Source organism: Sciurus carolinensis, chromosome 9, assembly GCF_902686445.1.
Source record: "Sciurus carolinensis chromosome 9, mSciCar1.2, whole genome shotgun sequence".
Taxonomy (NCBI): domain Eukaryota; kingdom Metazoa; phylum Chordata; class Mammalia; order Rodentia; family Sciuridae; genus Sciurus; species Sciurus carolinensis.
Window position 1 is genome coordinate 129,913,111 of NC_062221.1, and position 16,844 is coordinate 129,929,954.

Below are 16,844 nucleotides of genomic sequence, written 5' to 3' on the forward strand. Positions count from 1 at the left end.
TTATTGAATAAAATAGGCAATCTCAAGTATAAAAATATTTCATGTTTTCCCATGGGACTTAACATAATTATTTCATTTTGATTGAGTGGGACAAGTCATAACCCAAAAGTATATTTGATTATCCCATACTAAAAGAAAAGAAAATCTTCCCGCCCCTGCAGTATAGCAAAATGTCACTGCTTCTCATTTGTGGACTAGTCACTGTGAACAAAGAGCCTCCATCTTATTGTCTATTCTCTTGAATTTAGGCAGCATTCAGCCAGTGGACTATTGGTTATTTTGGCCCACAAATATTGAGCACCAATTGTGTGGTGGGCCACATCCTGGGATCACAAGAAGGAATGTCTCCATCCCTGTGCTGTTGGACTAGGACAGAGGCAAAGATCCAAAAAATGGGGGGGCCAACGTGACCTGGTGATGATTTAAAACACTTTTTTTCAATACAAGTGTGTGCTGAGGCCCAATAAGTGAACTCTGTCTATTTATATCTCCCAGACAGAAAGGTATTAGCAGAGAAAAATGGGGAACCCAGAAATAGACCCTCATGAGTATGATCAACTGATTTTTAACAAAGGTACAAAAGCAATTCAGTGGAAGAACGGTCTTTTCAACAAATGGTGCAGAGCGACTGAATGTCCAGAGGTGCTATTACAACTCATGCATTCAGCATAAACCTCGAAACTTCTACTAAGAAAAACTAAAGTAGATCATAAAGCTAGATGTAAATCTTTAAACTTTTTAGAAGAAAACAAGGAAGAAGATCTTTGTGATCTGGGGTTAGGCAAGAGTTCTTAGATACAACACCAAAAGAAATAAAATTTCTTAAACTGGACTTCATCAACATCAAAAAGTTTTACTCTGTGAAAGTTAAGAAAATGAAGAGACAAGCTACAGAATGGGAGAAAATAAAGGGTGAGCATCCTAATTCCAACTACAAAGGCTAAAGGATTCCAAAATCTGAAAACTCCTTAATGCCAATGTGACACCACAAGTAAAATATTCCACACATGCCCTCACATGATAGGTTACAGTTAAACACAGGAGAACTAAAAATGTGGTCAAAACACTTGAACAGACACTTTCTCAAAGGTATATATAGGTAACAAGTCCATGAAAAGATGCTGTCATTAGTCACTAAGCAAATGCAGATTAAAACACCATGAGGTACCCACATAGCTATTAGAATAGCTAAAAGTAAAAGTCTGACAATAACAAGTGTTGGTGAGGATGCAGAGAAAATGGAACATCTAAACATTTTTATAAAGGTAAACATAAACTTACCTATGTGCTGATAATCCTATTCCCCAAAACAAATGTAAGCTTATGTCCTTGTAAAAATTTATAAGCTAATGTTCATTAGAAGTTTGAATGATGATGGTCAAAAACTGGAAACCACCCAAATGTCCATCATTGGGTGAATAGATAAACTATAGTCTATTCACACAATGGACCACCACCACCAGCAATAAAAAGGAACAATGTTTACTCCTATAATAGCATGAATGACTTCAAAAACACTAGGCTAAGAAAAGTCAGACACAAAGGACTACACACTCTGTGAGTCCCTTCATATAAAATATTCTAGAAAAGGAAAAACCACAGCCACAGAAGAAAGAACTGGTTTCCTGGGGCCAGGGTTAGAAACTGGGTTAACTACAAGACAGCAAGAAGGAATTTGGGGGGTGTGATGGATATGCGCTATATTGTAATTATAAGGGTGGTTACATAACCACATTCTTATGTCAAACCCAAAATTGTATACTAGTTACTTTCTTCACTAATTTTACTGTATATAGATTATGCCTCAAAAAGTTGACTTCTTTTTAAAAAAATTGGTGGGAAAATTCCACATACAAAACTAAGAATGTTTTAAAATGGACACAATAATAGAAGTTTTTACTTTAGGAGCTATCAAAATATACCATAGAGTAACCATAATTTTAAAGGCATGCCATTGGTACAGCAATAGACAAATAGATCCATTGACATAAAACAGAGTCCCAAACCAGAGCAATGTACATATTTAGTAAATAGTTCAGGTAGCAATTTAAATGAGTGGAGAAAGAATGGACTATTCAATAAGCAGACTTGAAATCTGGATTCCATTTAGAAAAAGAACCAAGTTAGTTCTATGATGCACTTTGTTCTCAAAAGTAAAGTCTTAATAGATTAATTGACCTGCGAAGGCTCACACTACTAATTTCGTGACCCTATTCACTGTCTAGGAGACCACTTTTTGACCTATGGCAGAGTCTTACTATAGATGAGAATGCTACTGAACCCACAGATTGTAGCTATTTCTACCTTCTATTGGAAAATGACATCATTTATCACAGTGGGAAGTTCCCTCCATCTATCCAGAAGAGAGAGACTGGGAACACTGAAGTGTCCACATCCTTACTGGTTCTTCTGAGCTGCCAGGGGATGAAACCCAAAGTAAAAGGATGACGGTGTGTTGAGAAAAGTCCTCTAACCTTTCCTAGTCATCTAAGAGCCTCCTAAGAGAAGGGCAGGGTTGACATGTCTCTGTAACCTAAAAGGACTTGTTCAGGAGAAATCCATGCAAGAAGGGGAGCTCCGTCAGTACGAGAGGAAGCTGCAGCCTGGGAAGGAGTAGGCCAGGGAAGAATTTCTGGTGGCAGGTGGCTAACCAGAGGACTTCCAAAGCCAAGGACTGATGATGGTTCACCATAAGTCATTGGTGTCCTGCTGTGTGAACTTCCCCTTCCTCAGACCACACCTTCAGAAAAGACTTCTCACAACAAGTATCTTGATGGGTGGTTTTGTGGAAAACAGCAGTGCAAAGGGGAAGCTTTCCTTCCCTATTCCTGACCTTTCCTTAAAGGGGCAGGACATCCATAAGCCTAACACTCAGGACTCTATCGCCCCTCAGCCACTGTATTTTTCTGTCTCCCACATCTATAACAAAACACCTGAGGACGGGAAAGTTATTTTTTGAAAAAGAGGCTTATCTACCTTACCGTTCTAGAAGTTCAAGAGCATAATACCAGCTTCTGCTTGGCTCTGGTGAGGTCCTCCTGATGGGCAGGGTCACAATGGTGGGATCAGGTACAGAAGAGAACCCAAGCAAGAAAGATTCAGGAATTATGCTCACTCTTCTTAAAACAGCCATTCTCATGGAAACTAACTCATTCCACGAGACCAGCATTAAAGTCTTCTGAGGTGTATGAGCCAGGGTTCTCTAGAAGACCAGAACCAACAAGAGGTATAATTATAAAAAGGGGATTTATTAGATTGGCTTACACAACAGAAGCTGGATAGTCCACAATGGCCATCTGCAGCTGGAGAGCTGGAAAAACCAAAAGCTGCGCAGTCCAAGAGGCTAAAGCCTCAGAACAAGAGGGATCAATGGTGCTACCCTAGTCTGAGACCGAAGGCTTCTGGAAACTCCCTGGAGAATCCCTGGTGGAGTCCACTTTGGAAGAGTGAAGAAGCCAGAGTCCAATATCCTCAGGCAATTGCAGCAGCAATCAAGAACCCGTTCAAGAAGAATGGAGCTTGCATCAGCTGCTGCTTCCTTGTTCTTCCAACTTCCATTCCATCCAAGCCTCCACCCTGTTGGACGGTCTGCCCACACTTAAGGAGGGTCTCCACTTCAGTTCACCATCCTACATTCCAAGCCTTCCTAGACACGCCCTCATGGACACACCCAGAAGCCCTTGATCTCTGGCATCTCTTAATCCAATCAAGTTGACAATTCAAATTAACCCTCACAGAGGGGGATGTGCCCGATGACGGAATGACTTCCCACCAGCCCCACCTCTTACAGGCTCCACCAGCTCTTCACGCCACCCTACTGGGGACCAAGCCTCCACCACATGAACTTCCAGGGGACAAAAACCACATTCCAGCCATAGCGGCCATCCCTCTCTCATTTGTTGGGAAGAGCAAAAGAGCCAACTTAGCTTGGCCCCCTGTCCCCACGCTTGCCTTTAAAACTAACCAGATCAAAACTTGAGGCCAAACCCTTTGGATTGTTCCTTCTTACCACCAGTTTTACAAGCCTCTGTGGTTTCCATTAGGACATTCATGACTGGGTCCCTGAGGCAGTCTCCTTCTCTTGGGCTTATCTTTCAGCTGGCCAGGAGGAGAGGATGTCATTTACTGTGTCCCTCATACCACAATAAGAAGTTCCATACATGAAATATGAGTCTCAAGATTCATCCACATAAACAGTAAGTGAAGGGCAATGTGCTGTGGCTACTCCCCGAGAAACATTCATGCCAGAACTTGGAACTGAAGAGAACTTCCTTCTCTGATTTTCTTTGCTCTTGTTCTAACTCCTTCACTTCATTACCAGAGTTCTCATGGACCCTTTCCAGTTCCTTCTATCCCAGAAACTGGCCTTCAGAATGTCACGGGCAGCAGTGGGGGTCTGTGCATAGACCCCTGCAGCATCTTCCAAGGCTGGAACCAGGACAGACAAGGGTATGTTGCAGAGGAAGAAGCAGGAAGTGCTTTCTCTGAGACTTCCCACCAGACACATGTGCTACTCTGGCTCTGAAGGGCAGAATTTTCTTTTTTTCTCCCCAAAAGAAAAAGAGACCAAAAAAAGCCAGTCAGTCATAGATGATGACTGGCTCCAGCCCAAATAAGAGATTATGGAAACACAAAACCTTTCCCGGTGACTCTAGCCACTGCTAATTGCTTGCCCCTCACCTTGGTGCCCTTAACCAATGCAGGCTTGCAATCCCAGATACCAGGGCCCACTCACCTCTCCCTGCACACCCCACTTCACGCATGAGAAATGCCTCAAGAGGTGGCATCTCTTACTCCTTGGGAAGCCATGGTGACTCAGGCCAGAACCCCAAACTCCTAAGTTTCAAGTCTGCACCCTTCTCATGGCTCAGGACTTGGTCCATGGCCCTGGGCATCTTCTCTCTTGTAGGAGGATGAGTTCCTCCATGCAGAGAGCGAGAGTTCTGCAAATGAAGAAGAGAAGAGGACCAACATTTGTAAAAAGTCCACTGTGTTTCTGTCACTGGGTTAAGGACATTACTGGAGTGGACACCTTTGGGAATGCCCTCCCAACAAGAGTCTTTGGAGGGTATTGCTACAGGCTGAGTTGTGGGCTATGAGAAATTCGTATGTGAAAGTCCTAGCCTCTGGTGTCTCAGAAGGCAACCATATTGGGAGATAGGGCCTTGAAAAGGAAAGTAAGTTAAAACCCGGTCTTTAAGGTAGGCCCTACTCTTATAAGAAGAAAAGATAAGGACACACCTGTACATAGAAGGAAGAAATGTGAGGACACCTGGAGAAGCTGCCATCCACAAACCAAGAAGAGAGGCCTCAGGAGAAACCAGCCCTGCTGACACCATGATATTGGACTTCCAGTCTCCAGGGCTGTGAGGAAAGGGGCTGCTGATGTTTGGGCTGCCCAGTCCGTGGCATCTGTTATGGTGGCCATAGGAATGACTATGGGCCTCAGTTCCCCAGCCTGTCCATGCTTCCAGAGTGGGAGCCTGGCCTGTGGCCACAGTGCACTGACTCCCCCACAGAGACCAGCACTGAGAGTGGTCTTGTTACTGAGACTTTGAGGCGAAGACACTCCTGGATCCCCAGAATACCTCAGTCCCTGCTCTCCATGTTCCCAGGGTACGCATTTTAGTGAATCCCAGGAAAGATCCCCACATTCTTCCAAGAAATTCTCTGTCCTGGTTAATCTTGTTCAAAGTGGGTTTTGTGACCTTTAGCCCAAAGGACTTTCACCCCAACATTTGTGTGTTATCTCATGCTATTTAATTTTTCCCTAGGATATTACTGCTCCATTTTATAGACCAGAGAACTGAGAATCAACAGCAGTGTGGAACTGGCCAAAGGTCGCAGGGTGGTAGAACTATGCATACACATACCGTTTCCTCTTTCCATACTGTCGTTGATGCTGCACCTTTTGGTGTTCCCCTGCAATGCTCGGCTAGAATTCAGGCATATAGTAGGTGCTCCATAAAAGCTTATTAAATCAAACTTAGCTCATGGACATATGCTCCATTTATAAACCAAAACATAGACAAATATGCTGCAAGTTCAAACCATTGAAGCCAAAAGGGAATAAACACTGTACTAGGAATCTCTTCATCTTGCTACCCTTCTCCCATTCAGCCCTAATGAGGCCAGAGACGGTGACCCAGGCTTTCTATGGAACTCTAGTTCACTCAGTGGCCCCAAGACACAGTTCTGAACCCACTGGTTTCCCAAGATCTCTAACTCTTCCCATCTGTGTGATGTTTGTTTAACCTACAACCAGGGCAGCTAACTTGCCCCCAGAACTTCATGTTCTCCAAAAAGGAAGGTCTGAACCCTGCACCACTCTTCCTTCCTCCCCTCCCCCATCAGCCTTCTAGTGCAAGAACATAAGCCACCCTTTGTCAGGAACAGGAAATTTGCCTTTTCCCACTGAGGAAGTTACAGGAATCAAGACGAAGGGCTCAGCTGGCAATGTGTTTCTGGGCATTTTTCTCTTCTTTGTAAAAATAAAATTACTTTTTCCTCCTTGCTTTGGAAAGACCCCAAAGTAAACCCAAGATCACTTGTATAGCCGTCATTAAGCCTCCCAGACTGACCAAGGCTCCAAATTTCGCTGGCGGGGAGAATGGCGGCTGCTACGCGTGCCATCTTGTATTTCAGCATGGATGCCTCCAGCGAGCGAGCAGACCCTCGTCTCGGCACAGCTGCAGAGCCCTGAGGGAGCAGCTCATTATTCTCTGACATTTTACAGATGAGGAGGGAGGTCCGATGAGGGACCAAGCCACGCCGTCCTCTATCCAGGGAGCTCAATATGGAGACATGGCCTCCACCCTCTGACCTGGGATTTCGGAGGAGGAAAGACCATGTGGGTGCAGTAGACATGCCAGTCGAGCACCATGGGCAGTACTTCTTTCTGTTTTTCGCAAGTTGCAATTAACTTGTTTTAGGGGTGAAGACGAGAGGAAGGAACCATAGATATTCCATCCACAGTAAGCGGGAATCACACCAATTTTCTGCACAGTTCTCCAAACTGCTAACCACTAACCTTCAGTTGTCAATTTCCAAAGCATTTTTTTGTGGAGGATTTTCATGGAAGCCTTTTAACCCGAGGAGGGTATTCTTAGCACCCAATTTCACAGAGAAGAAAAGCTGAGAGTCAGGAGACAGCTGCACGTAGGAGCAGGGCAGAGACAGAAGCCCCTTCTTTGGACTGGAGACGCCACCTCTCCTCCCTTGCACTGTGACTGCCCGGGCGCCAACCAGCAGCACACTTCTCTCCAGCCCCCAACTCTCAGACCTAGTGAACCTCGAATCTGGCCCCAATTTTTTTTCCAAAATAGAAATATCTGTATTGCATTTTTTCAAATTATAAAACATGCTTGTAAAAGAAAGTTTTTAATACAGAAATCCTATACCAATGAACCTTTTCTGTCCCCATAACAAAGCCCCAAAGATCACCTGTTACGTTTGTAACAAGCACTCTCTGCTTTCCCTTTTGACCAGTTGGGATCAAGCAAGGGCACCTTACATACAGATTCAGGTGGTCAGCATCCTGAGCCCCTTTCCTCTTGACTACAGGACTTGTGGCTCTCATCCATCCTCCAGTCATGCTCAGAGTCCCCAGATCGCTCACACGGGCTGCCCGCTGTGACCCAAGGGCAGCTCTTCTTTCTCCTCTGGTTCCCTCAGAGCGTCCAGAGGAGCCTCACGTCTCCTTCTCCTAGGCTGATGGGACCGACCCATGGATGCCAATCCTGCCACTCTCCTCCCTTGGCCTTGGACAGCCTCCCTCTGGTCTCCTCTTTGTCATATGAGAAATCCCAACAGAACTATGAGCCTTGGGGGTGACCAAGAAAGGGACAGAAGGGTTTTGAAGAGACTCCTTGAAGCCTGTCAAAGTCTTCTGCCTGCATGAAAAAACGCCTTTAGAAAATGGTGTTTCTCGAAGATATTTGAGGCTCTAAAATATGCCAATTTGACTCACTCCTTCCGTTTTCTATTCCTCCCTTTCTTTTCTCTTTCTCTCTCCCCCTCTGGCCCCCTGTCTCCCCAACTTCCTCCCCTAATGCTGGCTAACCCCAAATCCCCTTCAGAAACTAGTGTGGCCCCTTGCACCCTCCCCACTCAAAGCCCCTAATGCCAAAGTTTAGGAGCTCAAGCGGAGGTACAGTCTTCCTCAGCCACCAAATTGAGCTGTTGCGTATCTGTCCTTGAATTTGTCATGAAAGAGAATAAACTCAAATTACACCTGTCCCTCCCTTTGCACGGTCAACTACTGAAAAGACAAAATCATCCAACAGAAGTAGAAACTTGATATTTGAAGATGACCCAAGAAGTTATCTACTTACTCCAAACTAGTCTCTTTCAGACTAAGGTGGAAGACTGTTTCTGAGACCACGAGGGATTAATTACTCTCAGAAATGTTCGTGTTTTTCCATTTATGGTCCATAATATGATACTGTCTCTTATATTGATCAGATCCTATGGACCTTGTTTCAAAATAGCAACTGAAATAAAAATCCGTTTCACTAGAGGACTCCCCTTTAGGACCTGGATCAGTGTGGTTTTAAGAAGTGGTGGAAATGCATTGGTACATTCACTTGGTCAGCATTATGTATCATACTTAAAATAGTCTAAGAACTTTAAATAACCGCCAGGGGTGGGTAGCTTCGGCAAAGTAAAGAAAGATCTTTTGTAAAGCTTAGCATTTGTCCATCTCCGCTGTAGCAAAATGAGTGTATTTTGCCCCTTCACTGTGAAATACCGCTGCCAAAAATACCCTTTTCTTTCTCCCTTTCTTAACTAAATGGATCTCCTATCACACTGAGCTCAAGTTTTGAGGCCTATCTGGGAAAGAAAAATAAGTTAGTTGTCTAATGCTTCAAAGGTGTTGTCTCCATACATTAGGACTTACCTGCTTTTTCCCTAACCCAAGATATCTTTCTACCTGGATGGGAATAAAAATTAGTTTATTTAGGGACCCTGAGGGATGACTGTGAAATTCCCCCAAGCGACTTGGTTGGCAGACTGGTGGCCTCCCCTCCTTGCTAGTCACCCATGTCAGTCACTCTTACCTTTAGTAGAACAATGAGCATGTACCTTGTGCCTAGCTCTCCCCTGGGCTTATGGGAACTAAAGGAGGGGAGTCCTCAGAGCCCTCGGCTGGCAGGAAGGTGGCCTGCTGCATAGGCCATTCTCACAGAACTTCTCCTAGTGCCCCATCGCAGGACACGGCCCCACCATGGCCACCAGCACCCAAGTCATGCGTTGGTGGCCAGTAACGAGCTCTCGACCCCTTGGTGTGTGGCCCTGGGCTTTCCTGTCCTGCTGCGGATGGACAGGTACATGGGAGACGTGCCCTGTTTCCAGTTAGAGGAGCGACTGTTAACACAGGCGGCGAACTCTTCATTCACATCCTCTCCTCACCCCTCAGGCCCTCTCCCAAGTGTGGCTGGAATTCCCAGGATTCTTGATTAAAATATTTTCCCAGACTCCCCTTCCAACAGCCATTTTTATCTCTGACAGCAGACTGGCCTCTGTCTCTGGAGCTGAACAGCATCAGACCCAAATCACACTCCAGTTTCAAAGCAGCCTTCGCACAGACTCCTGGAGCCCCGGGGAGGAGAGGGACTGAGGGAGGGACTCAGGGAACCACCAGCCTCCCACAGCAAGGGTCACTGCCACCTCCAAGAGGGGTGCCCTTGGCAAGCTGGCTGCTCCACTGCATTTGGCTCATGACAATTCAGAGGGCAAGCAGGCAGTCTGGCCCCAAACGCTGCTAGTAGCTTCTCCCTGGATGTGCCCATTCAAGCGTCACGGCTTCCAAATCACCCAACACCTACTGGTGGGTTCCTAAAACTCAGTTTCCCTGGAAAATGTCAAAAAAAAAAAGGAAATAGTTTTGATTTTTAAGAGAAATTTTCAAAAGCATTTTGAGGGCTGGGGTTGTGGCTTAGTGCTAGAGCACTCGCCTAGCATGTGTGAGGCAGTGGGTTTGCTTCTTAGTAGAGCATATACATAAATGAATAAAAAGTAAAAGTCTATCAACATCTAAAAAAAGTTTAAAAAAAAAAGCATTTTGAAAAAGAAAATAATAAATCCCTATAGAAGTAAATTGCTTTATAACTTTAAAGGGTTTTTCATACTCTTACCTTCTCTAATCCTTTCAGTAATCCAGTTTAAGGGGTAGGGTTCATAAATGTTCTCTAATTTTTGTAATGTTATTACAAGTAAGAAAACTAGCACCAAGAGTTTAAGTGACATGCTCAAGGCTATAGGTCAGGGTGGAAACAAGAACCCATTTGCTCCTTTATCCTTATTATGTGTTACTTCCTCTAGATCTCAGATATCCTGCCAAACTCACACAATCCACATTCATTCATTATGTGTGCACAAGGACTTCACTAGAAGATGTTCACCGCCACATTGTTTATATAGTACCAAAAGTCTGGAAACAACCACATACCTAACCAGGAGTTGGATTAAATGAACTATTCAGTACAGTGAAATAACACATAGTCGTGAAAACAGTTTTGAAAATGTATTTACTGATTGGAAAACTGTTCATATTTTAGAATAGGTACAGTCAGCTGTCATTTTTATAATTATGTATATTAATAAAAAGCATAGGAAAAGGTGTGGAAGGATATATACCAAAATAGTTAATAGTGGTTGTTTATAGCTACCTGGGTTACAGGTGATTTTATTGTTTTCCTTAGCTGTATCTTCCAGCTTTTCTATAGCAAAAGTACATTTCTTAGGTACTTTTTAAAGTTTGAAGAATATTTCATCAGGAAACCTCATTTAGTCAGAGGACAAACATTGTGGCTGAGTATATTTAATAGTGTGAAAAGACAGTTCTTTCCATTTATTTTATCCTACCATTAACTAGTTATGCATGGTAAACTCAGTTTACTATCTAGAGGACAACAATAAACATTTCTCACAAGCTTACTGGTGTTTAATTTCAATGAATTTTTTAAGGAAATACAAAGTGAATCATAAACAACGGATGTTTTTTCATATTTATCGTATCAGGATTGCTTTTGTAGCAGTGCTAGCAAAATTACTGTATTCTTTACCCAAGGATCATATTCTTTAGATGAGGAGGTCACAAAACCCCTGACCGGGCCACCTCAGATGGCTGTCCCTCAGAGGCAACGTGGCAAAGTCCTTCTTGCTCATGTCTGTTGGACTCCCTGGGCCCGGCCGGCATGCCTCTGCAGCCCTCTGTTGCTAATCCGCCTGCGTGGGCAAGTCGGACTCTTCCTGGCCCTGAGTGTCCAGGGGTTTTCAAACTGATTGCTGAGGAAGGTTTGCTGGAGAGACTTCTTTCGGCTGGATGGCGCAGGACAGTTCACGTCTGACATCCTGGCTTCATTATTAAGAGCTCCCTCTTCCACTCATGCCCTGATTTGGACAATAAACTTTATAGTCCTGCTAACGATGATGAGCGCATTAAAGATGGGAGCTGTTCTGGTTGGGGACTCCTCTGCCTGCATCTTGGCTCATGTTAATCTTTCTCATATTGAGTGACAAATTTTTAATGTTTCTGTGAGAAACCTGACTTTGTAACTTTTTTTTCGTTCCTTTTTCTACTGGGGATTGAACCCAGGAGCATTCTCTCTCTGCGTTATATCCTCAGCTTTTTATTTTGAGACAGAGTCTCACTAAGTGACCCAGGCTGGCCTCCAACCTGCCATCCTCTGGAGTAGCTGAGATATCAGGCATGCACCGTGACGCCCAAACTGACTCTGTTATTTCTTAATCAGAACAATCATCCAGGGCTTTTCAGACTGGTGGTCTGTGTATATTTTGAATATGCTTTTAACTGTCTATCACAAATAGCTTAATCCAAATGCTCATTTCAGAGCAAAAGACAAAATAGATGTGAATGAGAGTTATCCTTAACCAAGAACAAAACAAAACCAGGCTAGAAGCAAAGTCTCCTCATTCACAGATGGTTTCCCCCACACTGGCTCTCTTAAGAGACACATCAGGACTGGATTCTCCTAGGTTTTCCTTCAGAGAGAAAGACGGCAGCCGTTGCCTTGGAAACCCTGCCCAGCAGGCTGGCATCACGGGACTTCTGCTGGTCCTGCTCCATGGCTGACATCCAACGCTGACTAATTCAAGTTGGTTTGGTGGTGGCTTTGCTCAGGGGATACAGTGAGGGGAGAGAGAACAGAACTCGAGCAAGTGAAATGAGTACAGCAGGCCAGCTTTCTCACTGAGAGCAAGGCGAGCCGTGACAAAAGAAATTACCCGTGCACGTTGACAATTAAGATGCTTGTGAATTAAGATGCTGTGACCAGAGATGCTGTTAAATAAAGTGCTCACGTGCCCACGTTTTCATTCTATTCAGAATTCCATGAGCCAATGCAAGTACTGTCTTCAAGACATGCCACCTGCCAGCCACCTACGACTGTTAATCAGGCGGCAGCGGCAAGTGTGGGTGGTACTTCTATTCTAAACCTCTTTTGTGGTCTCCATGCTCTCAAGAGCAAGATGCTGCCACTGTCCATCAGGTCACACATGCTCTGTGGAATCAGCTCCATTTCGAACCAGCATGGGTCGAGTGTGCTTAGGACTAGGAGTGTTTCAGATTTCAGATGTTTTCAGGTTTGGAGATGTTTGCATATGCATAATGAGATGTCTTAAAGATGGGACCCAAGTCTATACGTGAAAGTCATTGATGTCCCATATACGGGTCAGACACCCAGCCTGGTGGTGATTTTATGCAATATGTTGAGTGACCGGCATCTTGACTGTGGCCCCTCACATGAAGTTGGGTGTGGAATATTCCATTTGTGATGTCACGTCATTACTCGCAGTTTCAGATTTTGGAGCATTTCAGATTTGGGGTTTTCAGATTAGAGACACCCAACATTTACTTAATTAAAATGAACAAAATACTTCAGATTTCCTCCACAGATTGATTTGCAAAGGAAAGTTACAGGTGGTTCTTGTCTGACCTCCTTAATATACAGATGAGGGGACTGAGACTGGGAAATGGGAACCCAAAGACTCAAAATTCTCTAGTAGTGAGGGGCACAGCAGGCCCCAGCCAAGTTCCCGACTTCCCAGTCTGGTAGGACTTCACAGAACCACCCCTCAGCCTGTGCCACATTCTAGTGGATAAAATAATTTAATGCACGAGTATAATCTAATACAGGAGTATAAGAAGTCTAATTCAGCAAATCAAAGTCTGACAAAATGTACAGTCATTCCCCCGTATCCACAGGGGATTGGCTTCAGTACCAACAGGGATATAAAAATTTGTTCAAGTACTCTGAATAAAATGACATTGTTTGCATATAATTTATACACATTACCTCATCTTTGGATTACTTATCTTACCTAATATAAGGTAAATGCTACGCAAAGTTCTTATACAGAGAATGATGGCAAAGAAAAAAAGATGTTCATTCAGAGGCAATTTTTTAAATATATTTGATTCCTGATTGGATAAATCTGTTAATGTGGGACCCACGGATAGGGAGGGCCAACAGTAATTTTTTTAATTTGCTAAGTTTTATAAAATGTTCTAAACTGCATACTTTGGATGCCTTGTTCCATAAGGAGATAAAGCTGCCCCTTGATCTTTCTAGAGGAATTGATGGCATTGGAACAAGACAGGGAAGATTCCTGGGAAGCCTCTCGAGTCAGGCACATCAGCAAGGCGATCAGAAGTGCATGTATTCCGAAGTCTGACACTTCACAGTTGGCAATTTCAAACCAAACCGGCAAACACGGCATTAAGGATTCAGAAAGCATGGGGCTGCGAGGACGGGTTCGGTAATGAACCCGAGTGATGGAAACACAAGAAGAGACTGAAAGAGAAACCGTAATTAACTTCCCGTGTAAAATCTGAGTCTCTTGGGGAAAATGCTGCAGGAGTGTAGGTGTAAACGATCTTAGGAATGAATAACGAATAACCTAAACTCTTGGCAATTTGTGGGGGGCTGGCTATTAATATAATTAAGGAGCGTGGTTACAAGAGTGGATGGATAAGCTCCGGACTGTGATGAGGCACCTACTCCCTGGAAGGGGCCCTTGCAGCCCTCGGTGTGGCTCTGGACAGGCTGGACAGGATGAATATTTATGTGGTGAAATGCGGCCCCTTGTGGTCTGAGTCAGGAAAAACAAATCTGTCTTGGTCTGAGTAGCACAAACCTAGGGTACTAGTTGTCAGATACGGTGCTAAAAAAGTGACTATGGTACTTGGGCAAGTTAACAGTGGTGCTAGGGAGGATGAGCCTGAGGAAGGACCATCTTACTCATGAAATTTGGGCAGAACTGCCCTGCACCCCACTCTTGAATGCGATGGGGACACCTGGAGTCTGAACTCCCAAGTGCCAGTCCAGCAGCCTGGATGAGGCCCGAGGGTCTGCAGGCCACCTCCAACACCTTCCTGGCCACCCACAACCTCCCTATTAGAGAAGCAGCTGTTTCGGGTTGGTATCTGACTGCGCTCATGAGTTCCACATTAATACAAGCCATGCTTTTCTTTCCTTGGTGTTCTTGGTCCCTGAAGGTGGTACACTTCTAGGACAACCTACTTCCAAATCTCTTGTGATCTGCGTTTTGCAAGGGGTCCAGGGGGTCTGTGTATTTATCTGCTGGGCTTCTCGCCCACTCAGCACACGCAGAGACCCATTGTCAGCATCTTGCTGCAAATGGGAGTCCAATTTGCACCTCAATTCCAAGAATTCATTGTATTTAGTTAGAAAAAAAACTTTTAATACATAGTATTTTTATCTTGGTGTGGGAGTAGAAAGACCGAATAGACAGAAGACAGTCAAATGATCACAGGTGGGCAATTACACATGCAAATGGGTTTAATGTGGTAATCTTCCCTTGAATTCATGTTTATGAGGTTATTTCATGCTAACCCCACACAACCACTGAATTTAGCTGTGGGGTTTTTCTTATTTATTATTCTTATATGTCAATACTGGAGCATTTTGATGTAAACATTTTTCTCAGCTTCGAGTTTTTTCAGGTTGTTCTGTTCATCATCATGGCCGATCTAGCAGGGGGATAAACGGGATCAAAATTTAGTCTCTTAATTTAAAAACTATTAATTACCTCCACCCAGCATACGAAAGACCACACACTGGGTCTCTGGGTACAAAAAAAAAAAAAAAAAAAAATTACCCTCATCTTGAAGAAACAGTTCCCACAAAAATAGAATACCAAACCACAGTCATAAGGCAAGAAGGACATCCTGAAGTGAAGTGGGAGTGGTGAAGTGGGAGGGGCTCACTCTGGCAGGGGAACGCACAAGGACTTCCTGGAGAGCGGCACCCAAACAGGGCCTTGAAGGATGAGCAAGAACCACACAGAAAAGGGGCAGGGGTGAGACACAGGGTGTGTCAGATGGGCAAAAGATCAGAGAGCCAGCAGGACTGGGGAGCCACGGAACCACCTGGGGCCAGATGGGGGGCTTGGCGATCCACACTGAGAAGAGCATTTTGTGAGCAGTGGAGCAAGGCAGAATGTGGGAAGACAGGGTGTTCACTGGGTTTGGGGGTAGGAGATTAGTTAAGTAATGATTTAGGCAGGAGATAATGAGCCTAAAGGGAAAATGGACAGGGAGAGAAGGGAACGAGAAACTTCAGGAGAGAAGACAGCATCCCTGACAATTGACTGGAGGTAGAGGCAAGGAATGGTGAAGTGGATGTCACTCTAGGGTTTCAGGTCTAGGGCAGGGACACTCATAGAGTTTCAGAAAAAGCAGGAAGGGGACAGGCTACTGAGAGGAAAGGATGCACTCTGAGAAGAGCAAGCAGGCTCCATGTGCATGGAGTGCATTTGGTGGGCAGGGGTGTCTGCAGATCACTGGAAATTGAGATCTAGGATCCAGAAACAGGATAGGGCTGTGGGAATCATAGACACAGGGATGATAAATAAAATCTGAAGTATTCAAGAGAAACTGGAAAGGCAGAAACAGGACAGGGGCAGAAGCCAGGGGAACAGGAGGAAGACAGGAGAGCCCCAGCAAGCAATTGCTTTTGCATTTTCTCTGCTTATTTACAGGCAAGCCACTGCCCAGTTCCTTATTCAGGGAGAACACTAAAGATGGACATAATGCCGATTATTTATATAAAATTCTAAGCCATTTGCTTTCGACTCCTTTGCTTTTCCTCCAGGAGAGGTGAAGATCGTGACTGTAATCCCTCAAGTGTTAAGAAACAGAACTCATTTAGACATACAGCATTAGATGTTAGGAACTGGTCCTTGGGGTGTTTAAAGATAAGTCTTTATATAAGTATGGAAGGAACCTGAAAATATAAAGGACAGTGTGGGAAAACAGCCCCAGAGATCTGGGGGAAGTCTTGATTTTTGTTTTTAATGTTGCCGATTTCTCTGGTGTCAGTACCCTCGCTGTACCAGTTTCAAACTACCAGTGGTTGAACGGCCAGTTCATGCTACTCCTAACACTAAACAACTGGCTCTCAAAAGCTTGCTCCTGGGTATCATGGGAGCATTACATGTGCCAACGTACTTGATGATTAAACTCAGCTGCTAACCTAACCACTAAAAATGTGAATGTCATACCAGATGCAATACTTTGGATCTGAAATGTCCCTGAAAGGCCCATGTTGAAGGGTTGGTTCCCAGAATGGCCCTATTGGGAGGTGATGGGAACTTTTAAGAGGTGGGGCCAATGGGAGTTCAGGTCAGTGGGGTGTGCCCTTGAAGGGGACTGTGCGGCTTGTCTCTGCCTTGTCTCCTGGCCATGAGGTGAGTGGCTTGCTCTGCCACACCATCCCACCACGACTGTTAAGGCCCATAAATAACAAGCCAATGGACCACTACGACTGTAAGTCAAAATAAACCTTTTCATTTTGTGA